Raw genomic sequence first — 18,198 nt, 5'->3', positions numbered from 1 at the left:
GCCGAATGTTGCAGACTGGCACATTCCAAGGTCCAGGACTACATGCTGAGGGACGTACTAAAGCTTGGGGCAGCCGCAGCAAAGGCTCAATGGGGAAAGACCACAGTGTAAGGTCCCCCACCAAGCTGAACTGAGGGGCTGGATCCATGGGAAACCCCTCGAACTGTATCGTTAATATTTTCATTTGCTGTAAATGTAAAACTGTAATTGGCATGACAGGTGTGAAATGGAAGGGTTGTGAAGAAACTCATGATAGTATAGAAGGAAACTGATCTTCCTTGCAATGTTTGTATTTTTTGGTGCTGTTTGAAACTGTTTGGCAATGTAATTTTTACAGATTTTTATGAATAAAGTATATTTTGGAAATTAAAAAAAAAAAAATCTTCTGATGAAATGTTAACTCTGCTTTTCTCTCCACAGATGCTGCCAGATGTGCTGAGCATTTCCGGCATTTCTTGTTTTTATTTCAGATTTCCAACATTTGCAGTATTTTGCTTTTATTACATTGGCTATTGCTGCCCACCCCGTAGCAGCCAGTTTCTGTTCGGTGTTCGCAGAAGCCTCTTGGCTGGGCCCGGCTCAGCGGTCCCAAAGAAAGAAGGAGTAAAGATTCCATAAAAGAATATCTTGTCCTCAAAAAAGTATAATCCTAATAAGACCCATATGTGTGCATTGTAAGTGAGGTTATGCAGATATGCCAGAGTTGGAAACTGGTCTGACTGGCTGGGGAACACAGAGGGGGGGGGGGGAGGGGGGGGGTAGGTTTTAGTTTTGTGCACTTCCGCCATGTGTCAGTTAATTCTCCCTGAGTAAAGCGACCAAATGATGTTCTGGCATTTGTCCCTGCCACTATAAGCCATTCCCTAGGTAACATGTGTGATTAGTCCTCCAACTTTAAAATTTGTTTGCAGGAATTTACCTCGCCTCCATTTTCCAGTTTCCTTTCCCTCCTGGGCAAGAATGGGCACATTTCATGTGGAGAATCGTGGGCAAAACCATTTTCTACCACCAAACTAATGTACTGCACCCTGTACCTGTAGGGGGTGGGGTGGGGTGGGGTGGGTGGGGATGTTATTGGGGTTAGGGTGCATTGGAGGGGTGGGGTGGGGGTGGTGTAGGTTTCATGCAGGAGAATTGTGCCATGACTCAACTGTGAGCAGCATATGTGAGTGTGCAGCCATGTTCTTTGATTGTGCAGATGCAGACAAAATCTGTTGATTAAAAAATTGTATCAGGAGTGTTACTGAGAATTTTATTCTAAAATTTAAAAATTAAGCAGTTTGTGAAGTGTTGACTTTGCTACATGTCATCACATAAGACATGATAGGGAATTTAATTGTTCTCCTTTTATCAGAAGAACTTCTCTTTGGCCTCCCTTTCTCGAGAGACAATGGGTAAGCGCCTGGAGGCGGTCCGTGGTGTGTGGAGCAGCGCCTGGAGTGGCTATAAAGGCCAATTCTAGAGTGACAGGCTCTTCCACAGGTGCTGCAGAAAAATTTGATTGTCGGGGCTGTTACACAGTTGGCTCTCCCCTTGCGCTTTTGTCTTTTTTCCTGCCAAATGCGAAGTCTCTTCGACTCGCCACACTTTAGCCCCGCCTTAATGACTGCCCGCCAGCTCTGGCGAACGCTGGCAACTGACTCCCATGACTTGTGATCAATGTCACAGGACTTCATGTCGCGTTTGCAGACGTCTTTAAAGCGGAGACATGGACGGCCGGTGGGTCTGATACCAGTGGCGAGCTCGCTGTACAATGTGTCTTTGGGGATCCTGCCATCTTCCATGCGGATCACATGGCCAAGCCATCTCAAGCGCCGCTGACTCAGTAGTGTGTATAAGCTGGGGATGTTGGCCGCCTCGAAGACTTCTGTGTTGGAGATACGGTCCTGCCACCTGATGCCAAGTATTCTCCAGAGACAACGAAGATGGAATGAATTGAGACGTCGCTCTTGGCTGACATACGTTGTCCAGGCCTCGCTGCCATAGAGCAAGGTACTGAGGACACAGGCTTGATGCACTCGGACTTTTGTGTTCCGTGTCAGTGCGCCACTTTCCCACACTCTCTTGGCCAGTCTGGACATAGCAGTGGAAGCCTTTCCCATGCGCTTGTTGATTTCTGCATCTAGAGACAGGTTACTGGTAATAGTTGAGCCTAGGTAGGTGAACTCTTGAACCACTTCCAGAGCGTGGTCGCCAATATTGATGGATGGAGCATTTCTCACATCCTGCCCCATGATGTTCATTTTCTTGAGGCTGATGGTTAGGCCACATTCATTGCAGGCAGCCGCAAGCCTGTCGATGAGTCTCTGCAGGCACTCTTCAGTGTGAGATGTTAAAGCAGCATCGTCAGCAAAGAGGAGTTCCCTGATGAGGACTTTCCGTACTTTGGACTTCGCTCTTAGACGGGCAAGGTTGAACAACCTGCCCCCTGATCTTGTGTGGAAGAAAATTCCTTCTTCAGAGGACTTGAACGCATGTGAAAGCAGCAGGGAGAAGAAAATCCCAAAAAGTGTGGGTGCGAGAACACAGCCCTGTTTCACGCCACTCAGGATAGGAAAGGGGTCTGATGAGGTGCCGCCATGTTGAATTGTGCCTTTCATATTGTCATGGAATGAGGTGATGATACTTAGTAGCTTTGGTGGACCTCCAATCTTTTCTAGTAGTCTGAAGAGACCACATCTGCTGACGAGGTCAAAGGCTTTGGTGAGATCAATGAAAGCAATGTAGAGGGGCATCTGTTGTTCGCGGCATTTCTCCTGTATCTGACGAAGGGAGAACGGCATGTCAATGGTCGATCAGAAGAACACACAAAGCTAATGCCCCTTTATTGAAGTTTCGATCTCTCCTGATTGTTGTCTGGGGACCACTGCTGGAAAGTGCAAATATGTTGACTTGGGGTGAAGGCTAGATCATATTTTGCTCCCCACAGTCAAATAATCTGTCAATGCTCTAACTGGCATTACAAATGTACCAGAGGGGCAATTGGCACTTGTGGAACTGCATCCCAGCAAAGATCAGCACATGCAGGACATCATGGGAGAAGGTTGGGAAAAAGAGGCATCTTATGAGTCAGCTGCTGTCAGCAATAGGATCTCACCATCTCTGGGTTAGGTAAAGAAAGATCAGCCGGCTTCCCACTTCTGATTGCGACCCTGTGGCTGCTGCAAGTGTTTGTGTTCATAGATCTCAGGACAAATCCGTATCAGGCTCAGCTCAGTGATGCCCCCAACAGTCAAATAGGCTTCCAGCAGTCAACTGAATAAATTACTCTGTCTAGGTTTATAAATGGAGAATAGCTGCTTGGGCGAGCTATTAGGGGGAAACTGGTCCAGGGGCGATTACTTTAGGGACACTTTCAAAGCAGATGGTGCTGAGAAAGTGTATCCCTATAAACATAGTGGGAAATATTCCCAGATCACCCCAGAGGTAGCCCAGTGTCAATCCCGTGACTGTCTCAGAGGTAGCCCAGTGTCAATCCTGTGACTATTCCAGAGATAGCCCAGTGTCAATCCAGTAACTGTCTCAGAGGTAGCCCAGTGTCAATCCTCTGATTCTCAGCATTAGCCCAGTGTCAATCCTGTGACTGTCTCATAATTGGCCCAGTGTCAATCTTGTGACTGGAGTTCTCCCAGTAACTGACGAAATAAATTAAACTTTTAGCGACCTCATGACTACCTTACAGTCAGTTGCAGAATGAGTTGCTTTCAACTTGTCCCATATGGTCTAGCGGTTAGGATTCCTGGTTTTCACCCAGGCGGCCCGGGTTCGACTCCCGGTATGGGAAAGAATTATTTTGCATCTCCGACTTACTTTTCTTTGTTTTGTTTTAAAAAAAAGTGAAATAATTTTCCAAGCGAGCCCAGAAGTTGCAGCGAAGCCGCTCCACCCGCTCCTGGGTCCGGGCTCCGGGGGCTTCCAGCCGGGCAGCAGCCTCCCAATTTTCGTGCGGCGCTGAGCCGGGCTGGAGCCCCCGGAGCCTGGAGCCTGGCCTGGGCTGGGATTGGGTGCTGGGGTTTTCTCCATCTTTCCCTAGAATTCTCTCCGTTTTCCTTTCTGTACTGTCTGCAGGGAGTGGGGGCACGGGACGGGAGGCGGGATCTCTGTAACTTTTAATTTCCTAGTGATATTTAATGTGGAGAATTCAGGGATTTTTGGGGGGATCACTTCTGGGAATGAAGGAGCAGGACCGTAATCCAAGGGAGCGTCTCCAAATATATTTTCCGCTGCCAATGTCAAGAGCAAGGAGCCTGATTTTGTTTCTATCACAATTAAAACAGTCGGAGCGACCTTAGTGAATAAAAGTCGATTTGTTGGGAAAATTGGCGCATAAATATTTAAATGTTTCTGTCGGTCAGGGAAAGGTGGTATTCTTCCAATTCCGGGGCATCGCCATCAAATACGCCCATTCCAACCTTCACAACTCCCACTTCATCCCAGTCCTATCCAGCAACACTAATCCTGGGAATGCCGAGTGCTGAAGTGGTTCCCTGTGCCTTAAAGTGAAATGAAGTTTGGACTCTCTCCCTGGATTCCTCCACCCTATCTGAGCAAATTCTTTCCAGCCACAGACTGCAGCCAGGACTTTCTGTTCCACTTTCCTGCTTATTCCTCATTCCTCCCGTTGAAAGGCTATTAACAGACATTATAACCTCTCATCCCCTGCAATAGTTTCCCAAAAAAGCAGCTATCTTGCTAGCCCTTTCCATTTCTTTATTTACAATTATTCCTTTTACCTCCTCGGTGTCCACCTCTTGTAAAGTGACTTGTTTTATCTGTATCTCAGGAATGTTATATTGTCACTGGTAAGGCTTTTTTTAATGCTTTACTTTTGAAAACAGCTTTTTATTGGGAACGCGTTTTATATATTCGAGTTTATTGAAGTGATTGCAATGTAAACTGATTTGTGTTTTTGTGGACTTTAAGCAATAAACAAATCTAGAAATCTGGAGCGAGTAAAATGCTGCTTCATTTTCATCCCATGTGAAGCTTGGAGACCATCCCTTATTGCAGCAATTGGCCAGTGTTATGGAAAAAAATGTGATTCACCCTAAGCCAATAGAAAGGGCGAAAATCGAGTTAGGAAATCCCCAAACATTCAGGAGTTTTGGTGGAGAATGTGATCGAGTGTGGAGGCTTCATTCATCAGCACTGACCTGTCCAGAGGTAGGTAGGATGAAGCTCCTCACTCAGTGAATAGGGGACGAGCTGTGAGTGAGTTTCCTAACTTTTGTTTGTTTGCTTTTAGAGAAAAACCTAGTTACAGGAGGAACGGGTCCAGTTAGCACAGAATCGTCAGATAAATAAGTGCGGTTACTGACATCATTCGGTTCAATGATTTTTTTTTCCATTGGGCTGTATGTGACTCACTTTGAACAGGATTTGCGTTGAAGTACAAGTCTTATTTTCTACGAATATGTTAACTTTATTCCTGTAATGACTCGCAGTAAGTTGTTTCAAAGTTGAGAGGAATATATAATGTAAAGTACTAACTTTGGGTGTAACGGTGGATTCAAAGCAGCATGTTTAAAGTGATGGTGTAGACAGTTAATAATAACTAAATTCGTAAGTTACTCCTTCACGCTCAAACTTTACTGTGTCGATTAAAAGTCTCATCACCCAGGCATTGTCGAGGTATATTAGTAAAATATGAGCTTGGAAACAGACCTGATGTAATGACATCACTAGAGGGCAATGATCATCATTGTGTTGTCTGTCTCCTGTGTACTTGCACAATCTCCTTGTCATGTTCTGCAGGATATCAAAAAGTCATAGTTGGTGGCAACGGTCCAAATTGTTCAAGGCTATAGGAAACTGAATGCTCTAATTCACTGAGCTGATCACTGAGGGCCCTTAAACATGTATCACTGAATCCCACGTTTATAGCAAGGTTTTCTATAAAGCAGGATAATTATAAAAACCAGTTGTAGGAGGAATGGGGTGGGTGTGGGTCTTCTCTAGAGACCGGTGTTGCGTGCCAATAGTGCTCCTGAGAAAACATATTGTGTTGCTTGGTAGTTGGGAAATTCTTTTGTGGGAAGTAGCCAATGGGTATAGGCTTTTCATCTTATCTTGAAGTAGAATAAATATTATGAATTTCTTAAAGCGATGGAAAAAATCTTTTGTTTTCCTGTGTATCTGTTCAGAATAGCTGGGATTGACTCAAAAGTCATCCATCAAGTCTCATTTGTCTTCTGATGATGTCAGCTGGCTGATTTTGGGGACATGGCCAGTCTCAGTTTCTTGAGTCTACATGTTGCTGGGAGAACAATTGTATCAGAGAGGAATTCAAAACCAAATTGTGGGAGTCCAAGCAAAATTTGCCTTCCCCTATCATATTCTGCTATGGTAGTTGTGACCTGTTCAATGTGTTACCGGGCTTTTGCAGTTCTGTCATGATTACAAAGATGTCCATCCTCAACACTTGTGTTCAAATCCTTTCGTGACTCACTCTTTCCTATCTTTGTAACCTCCGCCGCCCCTACAACCCTCTGAGAACTTTGTGTTCCTCCAGTTCTGACCTCTTGTGCATCCCTAACTCCATTCACCCTACAGTTGATGCCGATGCGTCAGCTGCCGAGGCCCTAAGCTCTGGAATTCCCTCACTAAACCCCTCCTCCCCTCTACCTCTCTATCCTCTGTTAAGACATTACTTAAAACCTACATCTTTTGGTCACCTGTCCTGATATCACTTTGTGGTTTGGAGTCAAATTTTGTCTTTACCCGCCCTTGAAGCACCTTGGGAAGGTTAAAGGTGCTAAGTAAATGAAAGTTGTTTTTGTTGTGGTGGTGTGGTGTCAAGGAGTTCATGGTGACCTCCTCCCTTGCCCTCATTTTTATACAAATGCCCACATTGGGGTAGGGTTGGTCCCTAATCCATGCTGAATGATTTGATCTTGGTGAGAGTGGGTGGGTGGTGCACTTGGCTTCAGTATCACCATGTAAGTCGGAAGGAGAATCAGCCAGGGTTCCCAGTCCTGGTCACTACCTAATGAGTCCGACATGGATGTTGAGCGAACAACAACAACTTGCATGTATATTAATATCTGTAATGTAGCTCCATGGTCCTTCACAGGAGCATCAATGGACAAAAAATGACAACTGAGCCTAGAGAGGAGTTGTTAGAAAGGGTAACAAAGCTTGTTCAAAGAGATAGGTTTGAAGGAAGAGTGAAGACAGGAATGGACCGTGCTGCCATAACCTCATCTTTGAACAGTTTCATGACCCCACCCCCACCCTCGCAACCCCCCCCCAACAATATATGAACTACAAAGACATCAGTACTGCTTTCTTTTAATGAACAAAAATGGAGGCATCTATGCAGATTGTACTCGAGCTAAATAAGGTGAGTCGGGTTTCCCTTGCTTGTAGTTCCACTAATATTGTCTCTTTTAATTTTGTGCACGAGTGAGCCATTGAAAGAAAGGACTTGCTTTTGTAGAGCACCCTCTCACTTCTCAATGCTTCAACAAAGTTCTAGTCACTGTTGCAATGTAGACAAATGGACCAGCCAATTTTCACACAGCGAGGTACCACATGCTGCAAATCAGATAAATGGCTAGTTAATTTGCCTTGCTAGTGTTGGATGAGGGAGGAATGTTGGTTGGGACATCAGAAGAACTTTCTGTTCTTTCTTCAAATAGCACCCATGGGGTTGTTTATATCCATTTGAAGAGGTAGATTGGGGCCTCAATTTGATGTTTCATTCAAAAGGGAGCAACTCAGACAGTAACAGCAGTCTGCCAATATTGGAACAACATAGAAGAAGAAGGACTTGTGCACCATAGTTTGCACATTACCTCTCAGATCCTTTGGAATGCAGTCACAGCAGTACAAATCCTACTGGATCTAATATTGTGCAATTAAAATGAAGTTATGTCCACAGTGTATTCAAATATAGTACTCCACTATAAGGGCTGAAATACCCTTCTTGTTTGATGGTTTTTTAAAATATTCATTCATGGGATGTGGGCATTGCTGGCCAGGCCAGCATTTATTGCCCATCCCTAATTGCCCTTGAGAAGGTGGTGATGAGCTGCCTTCTTGAACCGCTGCAGTCCATGTGAGGTAGGTACACCTACACTGCTGTTAGGAAGGGAGTTCCAGGATTTTGACCCAGCGACAGTGAAGGAATGGCGACATAGTTCCAAGTCAAGATGGTGTGTGACTTGGAGAGGAACTTACAGGTGATGGTATTCCCATGCATTTGCTGCTCTTGTCCTTCTAGTTGGTAGAGGTTGCGGGTTTGGAAATTGCTGTCTAAGGAGCCTTGGTGCATTGCTGCAGTGCATCTTGTAGATGGTACACACTGCTGCCACTGTGTGTCGGTGGTGATGGGAGTGAATGTTTGTAGATCGGGTGCCAATCAAGCGGGCTGCTTTGTCCTGGATGGTGCCGAGCTTCTTGAATGTTGTTGGAGCTGCACCCATCCAGGCAAGTGGAGAGTATTCCATCACACTCCTGACTTGTGCCTTGTAGATGGTGGACAGGCTTTGGGGAGTTAGGAGGTGAGTTACTCTCCGCAGGATTCCTAGCCTCTGACCTGCTCTTGTGGCCACAGTATTTATATGGCTACTCCAGTTCAGTTTCTGGTCAATGGTAGCACCTAGGTTGTTGATAGTGGGGGATTCAGCGATGGTAATGCCATTGAATGTCAAGGGGAGATGGTTAGATTCTCTCTTGTTGGAGATGGTCATTGCCTGGCACTTGTGTGGCACGAATGTTACTTGCCACTTATTAGCCCAAGCCTGGATATTGTCCAGGTCTTGCTGCATTTCTGCACGGACTGCTTCAGTATCTGAGGAGTCACAAATGGTGATGAACATTGTGCAATCATCAATGAACATCCCCACTTCTGACCTTATGATTGAAGGAAGGTTATTGATGAATCAGCTGAAGATGGTTGGGCCTAGGAAACTACTCTGAGGAACTCCTGCAGTGATGTCCTGGTGCTCAGATGATTGACCTCCAACAATCACAAGAATCTTCCTTTGTGCTAGGTATGACTCCAACCAGTGGAGAGTTTTCCCCCTGATTCCCATTGACCTCTGTTTTGCTAGGGCTCCTTGATGCCATACACGGTCAAATGCTGCCTTTATGTCAAGGGCAGTGACTCTCACCTCACCTCACCTCTTGAGTTCAGCTCTTTTGTCCATGCTTGAACCAAGGCTGTATTGAGGTCAGGAGCTGACTGGCCCTGGCAGAACCCAAACTGAGCGTCACTGAGCAGGTTATTGCTAAGCAAGTGCCGCTTGATGGCACTGTTGATGACACCTTCCATCACTTTACTGATGATTGAAAGTAGGCTGATGGGGCGGTAATTGGACGGGTTGGACTTGTCCTGCTTTTTGTGTACAGGACATACCTGGGCAATTTTCCACATTGCAGGGTAGATGCCAGTGTTGTAGCTGTACTGGAACAGCTTGGCTAGGAGCGCGGCAAGTTCTGGAGCACAGGTCTTCAGTACTATTGCCAAAATATTGTTGGGGCTCATAGCCTGGTGGGCTAAGGAATAATGCCACTGAGACTAGATTGATTCTCCTATGGGACAGTTTGTCTTTGATGCCAGGAATACTGCTTGTCGAGAACACAAAAGAAAGACTTGCAATCCTCTCAACCTTGGGACATCCCAAAGTGCTTTACAGCCAATGAAGAACTTACTAAAGTGTAGTCACTGCTTTAATGTAGGAAATACAGCAACTGATTAATGCACAGCAAGCCCCCACAAACAGCACTGTGATAATAACCAAATGATCTGTTTTTGTAACGTTGATTGAGGGATAAATATTGGGCAAGACGCAAGGGATAGCTGATGAAGGTTCACTGACCTGAAACATTAACTCTGCTTCTCTCTCCATGGATGCTGCCAGACCTGCTGAGTATTTCCAGCATTTTTTGTTTTTATTACATCAGGGATAATGCCCCTGCTCTTCAAAATTGTTTCATAGGATATTTTATGCCACCTTAAAAAGCAGACAGGACCTCAGTTTAACATCTCATTTGATAGACAGCAGCACTGACTGTGCAGCACTCCCTCAGTACTGCCCTGAAGTGTCCACCTAGATTTGAAGTGTAGTCACTGTTACAACATCTGAGATTATGTACTGCAGCCTTGGGTATGAGGCTTGGACCTTTGACCCTTTCTCTGAGATGAGAATGTTACCAATTGAGTCAAGCTGAAATGCAGTGTGCCCATGATGCCACTATTTGCAAATACTTACCTATGCCTTTGGATGAAAGGGATGCCTGGGGGGTGGGGGTGCCAATAGACAAATTATTTTCTGGTTTTCAGGTGAAGCTAGTTTGAGAATATTAAAACACTCCAAATACATTAGGACTTCAATTGGACTCCACATTGGTTTGGGCTGGATAATACTTTCATCCAAATTGGAAATCTATGGCTGTGAATGTTTTATTCCATGAAATAGGCTTCAGGTGGCTTATGTTGGACAGAAACTATCCTCCTGCTCTGTAAAAAATTTTTTTTTATCTATGCAAGGAATTGGCCTAAACAATGGGGAGCTGTTGAAGTTCTGAAAGAACAGTGTGAGATCTGCCCTTCCCCTGTAACAGCTGAATGCTTCATTTTCTGTTTTAAAATGGTCAATTAGTAAGGGGGTGGTGAAATAAAAGGATCTTAAGTAGTGTTAGTTAACCAGAGAAAACCAGACCAACTCTGATTTACCAAGTATCACTAACTCTTTGAATAGCAACTGATGAAAAATTTATAAAGGTGGAATTTAAGCAACAAGACAATGTTTCTTCTTGAATTTTGTTTTTGGATGTGTCAAGCTTGTACAAAATCACTGAGATAACAGTTTGGAAAATCTACCTCTCAATATTATCTGATTAATCATTTGCTCATAATGGAGAATCCATTTGCTATTTAATTGCTAGTCACTGGGGACAAATGACTGGGATTACAGTTGGAGGCAAGGAAACATTTAGTTAAGAGACACCAGTGCTAATATTGTAAGTTACAGTCACGCTATAACTGTAGCACTACTGCACAGCAAAAGCACTTTGCACTGACAATTCTGGTATAAATATGGCTTGAATCCAGAGTTATGGTCCCACCTGACATGAGAGCAAAGTGAAGTGGGATTCGCCAGGAAGGGAATCTCACTCCATTTTGCTTTGGAGTGAATTGGGGTCTTGAAAATTGATATACGTTCCACAAGTAAGTATAGCAGTGGTATGACGCTGAAACAGCGCACCTCCAGACTCCACTATTACAATACTGTCCTGGTCAGCCTTCCATCTTCCACCCTCCATAAACTTGAGCTCATCTAAAACTCTTGCTCATATCCTAACTTGCCGCATGTTCTGTTTGCCCACCGACATTGGCTCCTGGTCCTCTTACACCTTGGTTTTAAAATTCTCATCCTTGTGTATAAATCCCTCCATCCATGGCATTTCCCCCCTCTATCTGTAACTGCTTTTGACATCTTGGCATTTTTCCAACTTCCCTCGCCACACCATTATTGCCTGTGTTTACAGCTGCCTTGGCCTTAAGCTCTGGAATTCCTCTTCTTGATTGCCTCTTCACTTGTCACTTTGTAACATTGTTTTACTGTTGTTCTATAAATATTTTTGAATTGCGCAATTCAGCAACTGGCAAGAAAATGCATTGTAAATGTCAATTACACAGGTAGCTGCAGAGATAGTGGATGCACTGGTTATGATTTTCCAAAATTCCTTCGATTCTAGAATGGTCCCAGTGGATTGGAAGTTAGCAAATGTAACACCGCTATTCAAGAAAGGAGGGAGAGAGAAACGGGGAACTACCGGCCAGTTAGCCTGACACCAGTCATTGGAAATGAAGGAAGGCTTAACAATGCACTTAGAATATTATAGTATAATCAGACAAGGTTGACATGGTTTTATGAAAGGGAAATCATGTTTGACAAAATGTTAGTTTTTTTTGAGGATGTAACTACTAGGATAGATATAATATACTTAGATTTCTAAAAGGCATTTGATAATGTGCAACAGAAAAGGTTAATACACAAGATGAGGGTTCATGGAGTTGGGGGTAATATATATTTTTTTTATTCATTCATGGGATGTGGGCATTGCTGGCCAGGCCAGCATTTATTGCCCATCCCTAATTGCCCTTGAGAAGGTGGTGGTGAGCTGCCGCCTTGAACCGCTGCAGTCCATGTGGGGTAGATACACCCACAGTGCTGTCAGGAAGGGAGTTCCAGGATTTTGACCCAGCGACAGTGAAGGAACGGCGATATAGTTCCAAATCAGGCTGGTGTGTGACCTGGAGGGGAACTTGCAGGTGGTGGTGCTCCCATGCATTTGCTGCCCTTGTCCTTCTAGTTGGTAGAGGTTGCGGGTTTGGAAGGTGCTGTCTAAGGAGCCTTGGTACGTTGCTGCAATGCATCTTGTAGATGGTACACACTGCTGCCACTGTGTGTCGGTGGTGGAGGGAGTGAATGTTTGTAGATGGGGTGTCAATCAAGCGGGCTGCTTTGTCCTGGATGGTGTCGAGCTTCTTGAGTGTTGTTGGAGCTGCACCCATCCAGGCAAGCAGAGAATATTCCATCACACTCCTGACTTGTGCCTTGTAGATGGTGGACAGGCTTTGGGGAGTCAGGAGGTGAGTTACTCGCCACAGGATTCCTAGCTTCTGACCTGCTCTTGTAGCCACGGTATTTATATGGCTACTCCAGTTCAGTTTCAGGTCAATGGTAACTTGGTGCTGTGTTTGTTTTGAAGAGTATGATTCCTTGATACAGTCGATGCCATGCTGTGCAATCTTATATTGGCTGGCAAATATTCACAGTCCTGTACATTGAATGCTAAACTCCAGCCCACCCATATGGGATAGTACTCATTTGTGCCATTGTTGGCTTGCTTGGACCTGCCATTTTCCCCCATTCTGTCCACAATGTCAGATTGACAAAAGCATGAATGTGACTTCGAAGTAACTGCATGTGTGGCAATCTTCCAGTTTTCTGTTGCTGATTCTTTTGTAAAGAATAAATGGAACATAGTTGATATCGAATCAATCTGCTTATGTTACAGATCATGAATGACTTTTAAATGGGGTTCATCTCCATGGGATGTAATTGACTTTCCCTTTGATGAAAATGAAGAAAGCAAGCAGTAGGTTCAAGTCCAATTGCACGAAACAGTTTGAGCCTGAATATGCAGGATTATTGACACTTGTTCAAAGACTGAAAGAAAGTGTTACGTTGTGCACTCCTTGTGAACCTGACCCGAGATTGATTGATTGACTGCCTCCTCCACAAAAGCAGCTTATATGTTGGGCTCACTGCCGTGTTAGTGCCGCCAACTCCCAGCGAGCAGATCTCATGAAACTAACACCAACTTCAAAACTGTGCCTGGTTAACCAAGGCCAGCAGCCATGCAAAGCTGTGTGTGTTTTTTAAGTAGATCTAACTGACTGCCAGCCTTTGTGAACCCAGAAATTTACTTGTTGCCAGTTGTGAGAGATCAATGTTGGGAACTGGTGCCCTAATGTACATCTTGCATCGTAGATAATGAGCTAAAGAGGGTTGCAGCCACTGCAGCCCACTTGTGTCACTTTGTTAATAAATGTTAAGCACTTTCAGACTGGTGCTTGGTGTCAGCTGTGGTTCAGTTGGTAACACACTCACCTCCTTGAGTCAGAAAGTTGTGGATTCAAGTCCCACTCCAGGGGCTGAAGCAACGATCCAAGTTGGTACTCCAGTGTAGTACTGAGAGAGGGTTGCAGTGTCGGAGGTGCAGTCTTTCGGATGGACTTATAAGATCCCGAACACAATTCAAAGAAGTGCAGGTAAATTCTACCTGATGTCTGGTCAATAATGTCAGGCAAACCCCCCCACCTGCCAAGACTGAGGCACACATTATTTTGCCACATGAACATTAAAATTTAAAATTGCAAGACCTTGATTGGAAAGACATTTGCATAGTACTAGCACTGCTCATCTCTCAGGGAACTGAAACCATTAAAGACATGTAAACTCAGAGAAAAATCTCCTAGGTGAACATGGTTTACGAAGAATACTGGGCCCCAATGAAATGCAAGTCCATATCTTCAATCAGGGACTACAGCGAGCTCGAGAAACAGTAACAAGATATTGCCTCAAACTGTTCTACTTATTTTTTCTTCTCTTTTCTGTCCCTTTTGCATGTGTGCATCACGTATGCATTCTCGCATGGGCGCGATATATATCCGTAGGCGTTAACTGTATTAGAGTTCAAGTTTAAGGTATAATAAATTTCATCTTTCTGCTTTAAACCAAAGAAAGCCTGTTTGTGCTAATTTATTTGCCTTATAATTGGAAAGCTGTGAACAAGGATTCACAAAAAGGGGAGCTCTAAACACAGTATATTTAAAATTAAACCCTGTTACAATAAGACCAGGTGGAGACAGAAAAAGACCCCGAGACACCTTTCTCACCTGGTCATAATATTTATACCTCAAGCAACATCACTAAAACAGATTATCTGGTCATTATTTCATTGTTTAATGGATCTTGCTGTGCACAAAATGGCTGTTCTGTTTCCTACCTTTCAACAGTGACTGGACTTCATTGTGAAGCACTTTTAGACATTCTGAGGTCATGAAAGGTGTTATATTGATACGTGATTTTTTTCTCTTGGCAAGCTGTAATGCAGCCATCAAACACAAACTGTCCTACGAAGGACAATAAAGATAGTATCACCGTCATTATTCCTAAGCCCTCTGTCAAGCAAAAGGATACTTCTGCCTTTAAAGAGGAATATTAGATTTGAATGCACTCTGGATATAAACTCCCAGACGTGAGGGATGTTGTGCAAAATTTCCCTTACTGCTCAAGGAGTCTTCATCCCAGCATGTGGTGACATTACAGATATTTCAAACATAGAAACAGGAGTAGATTACATATCCCCTCGCACCTGAACCACCATTCAATGAGATCATGACTAATCTGTGGACTAACTCTATATATCTGCCTTTGCCCCTTATCCCATAATACCTTTGGTTAACAAAAGTCTATCAATCTCAGATTTAAAATTAACTGTTGATCTAGAATCAATCGCCATTGGAAGAGAATTCCAAACTTCCACCATCCTTTGCATGTACAAGTGTTTCCTAACTTTACTCCTGAAAGATCTGGCTTTAATTTTTAGATGCTCCCTCATCTTAGACTCCATAAATGGTGGAAATAGTTTTAGTTTCTCTCTACCTAATCTGTTCCCCTTAATATCTTGAAAACTTCGATCAAATCATCCCTTAATCTTCTAAATTCCAGGGAATGCAATCCTAGATTGTGTAATCGCTCCTGGTAACCCTTTGAGTCCAGTTATCATTCTGGTAAATCTGCACTGCCTCCATAGACAATATATTCTTCCCAAGTACTCCAGGTGTAGTTTAACCAGGGCTTTGTATAGCTGTAGCATAACCTCTACCCCCTTTAGCTATAAAGGGCAGTACTTCATTAGCCTTTTTTGTTCTTTTCTGTACCTGTTCATGACATTTTAATATGTATACCTGGACCTCCATGACTCTTTGGAACTCCACTGTTTCTAGATTTTCACCGTTTAGGTCCAAAGTGGATGACTTCACATTTTTCTACATTGCTACAGTTTTGCCCGTTCACTTAATCGATCAAAATCTGTTTGTAATTTTATGCCTCCACCTGGACTTCTTACAATGCCACCTAATTTTGTTTCATTGGCAGACTTGGATATGTGGCTTTCTATCCCATCATCTAAGTCATTGATAAATAGTGAATAGTTGAGACCTTAAGAGAACTCTATGGGATACTACTAATCGCATCTTGTCAATTAGAGTACCTGCCCATCATCCCTTCTCTCTGTCTCCTGCCACTCAGCTGATTTCCTAACCAATTGACAACCCAGTAATCTGGTGTCAGCTGTGTCCTGCTGAAATAATCATTTGTTTCAATTTTGAAATTAAGTTGGAGGCATTGGCACAATTTAAACTCTGCAAGTGAATGGGTTTTGGATGAGTTAAAATCTTGCTGTAGACTGTCCAGGAAGAATGTTCAGTAATTTTTCCACACTAATCCCGTTTTCTAAAAAAAAACACTATGTTGATACCTGAATGAGAATTAGTAGTGTAGGTGGCAGCTTTGTTCAGTCAGATGTTATATATTGGATTCAAAACAGATAATGCTGGAAATATTCAGGTCAGGCAGCATCTGTGGAGGGAGAAAAGCAGAACACCTGATAGTTGATGAAAGATCATCAACCAGAAACATTAACTCTCTTTCTCTCTCCACAGATACTGCCTGACCTGCTGAGTACTGTATTTCTAGCATTTTCTGTTCTTCTTTCAGATTTCCAGCATCAGTATTTTGCTTTTGTGTTACACATTTGATGCCTGGGGCTTAATTAAGATACAGTGATAGGGATGAAGGTCTTTATAAACAAGGTCCCCAGTCACAGTGGTTGATGAACAGGAACTTGTGGGAGGAAGGTGAACTCTGAATGCTGTATGTGTTCCACTGACACTAAAAGGACATTTCTGCATTTTCCCAGAAACAGCAAAACACTTCTGCTTTTTATATAAAAATAAAGGTTAATCTTTTACATCCAGTTAGCACTTCTCTACTGAATACAATGGGAGATTGTAGCAATTGAAAGGCTATTTGCAGAGACACCACTCCTTGTTCAAATTAAAACTGTTGAATTGGAATTATTTCTGATGAAACATCCCTCCTTTTGTCTAAAGACTTTCACATCAGAAAATGCTGGAAATACTCAGCAGGTCTGGCAGTATCTGTGGAGAGAAAAACAATTAACGTTTCAGGTCGATGACCTTTCATCAGAAAGACATCTAACTTTTTTTCAGTTATGTCAAAAAGTCGTCAACCTCAGGGCATTCCAAAGCATTTTACAGCCAATTTCTTTTTAATTTTCATGGCATGTGAGCGCTGGCCAGGCCAGCATTTATTGCCCATCCCTAATTGCCCTCGAGAAGGTGGTGGTGAACTGCCTTCTTGAACTGCTGCAGTTCATGTGGTGTAGGTACACCCACAGTGCTGTTAGATATGGAGTTTCAGGATTGTGACCCAGTAGTGATGAAGGAATAGTGATTTATTTCAAAATTGGGATGGCGTGTGACTTGGAGAACACACAGGTAGTGGTGCTCTCATGCATCTGCTGCCTTTGTCCGAGGAGGTAGAGGTCATGGCTTTGAAAAGTGCTGTTGAAGGAACATCTTGTAAGTGGGACACACTGCAGCCACTGTGTGCTGGTGATGGAGGGAGTGAATGTTTATGGTGGCGGATGGGGTGCCAATCAAGTGGGCTGCTTTGTCTTGGATGGTGTCAAGCTTCTTGAATGTTGTTGGAGCAGCACCCATCCAGGCAAATGGGAATTATTCTATTGCACCCCTGACTCTTACCTTCTAGATGATGCACAAACTTTGGGGAGTCAGGAGGTGAGCTGGTGGTCACAGAATTCCCTGCCTCTGACCTGCTCTTCTAGTTAAGTTTGTGGGCATTGATAACCACCAGGATGTTGATGGCAGGGGAATTCAGTGATGGTAATGCTGCTGAATGTCAAGGGAGGTAGTTAGACTCTCCCTTGTTGGAGATAGTCAGTCATTGCCTGGCACGAATGTTAGCCAAAGCCTGAGTGTTGCCTGGGTCTTGCTGTAGGCATGCCAGCTTTATTTATTTAACTGAATTTAAATTCCTAGCTGCAGTGTCAGGATTTGAACTTTGATGTCTGGATCATTAGTGCAGGTTTCTAGATTGCTAGTCCAGTAAGATAACTGCTATGCTATTCTCCTGTTCTTCAGATAGTGCCATGGATCTTTAATGCCCACTTTAGAGGGCAGACGGGGCCTTGGTTTAATGTCTCATCTAGAAGAGGGCACCTCTGATAATGCAGCATTCCCTAATTAAGCCTAGTGAGGACTAATTTGTAAAGAGTAACCTATAGAAATTTACTTCCTACAGCAATGGTTGCCTCTATGTCATCCTATGGAGCTCCTATTACTCCCCCTATGTTTCTATTTCACTCTGGGGAAGCGACCTCCATAGTCTGCTCTCTCTGGGCCAGATCAGCTGAGAACTGAGCATGGAGGAGTGCAGATGGGCAGCAATGACCAGCATGACGCGTGGCTGTCGACCTGCAGGAAGCTTTATGCACCTACACTTCTGTAGGTCTGCCGTGCCATCTGCTCTCTGCAGTTTTGGCTTTATCTGCCAAGGAGGAAAGTGGACG

The 18,198-nt window shown here is 43.8% G+C and overlaps 1 protein-coding gene and 1 non-coding gene across 4 annotated transcripts in view; both read left to right on the top strand.

Annotated features, from left to right (window-relative positions):
- Positions 1-3,712: 3,712 nt before the first annotated feature.
- Positions 3,713-3,784, top strand: trnae-uuc (transfer RNA glutamic acid (anticodon UUC)). Its single transcript has one exon. It is a non-coding gene; the product is annotated as a tRNA-Glu (tRNA).
- A 1,298-nt stretch (positions 3,785-5,082) lies between these two features.
- elf1 (E74-like ETS transcription factor 1) overlaps positions 5,083-18,198 on the top strand; it is a 280,446-nt gene continuing 267,330 nt past the window's right edge. For all 3 annotated transcript variants that reach the window (XM_068047711.1, XM_068047709.1, XM_068047704.1), the window contains exon 1: positions 5,083-5,163. The gene's annotated coding sequence lies outside the window, so the exon portion shown is untranslated. The remainder of the gene's footprint in view (positions 5,164-18,198) is intronic.

Source organism: Heterodontus francisci, chromosome 15, assembly GCF_036365525.1.
Source record: "Heterodontus francisci isolate sHetFra1 chromosome 15, sHetFra1.hap1, whole genome shotgun sequence".
NCBI lineage: Eukaryota > Metazoa > Chordata > Chondrichthyes > Heterodontiformes > Heterodontidae > Heterodontus > Heterodontus francisci.
This window is presented reverse-complemented; position numbering and strand designations above follow the sequence as displayed.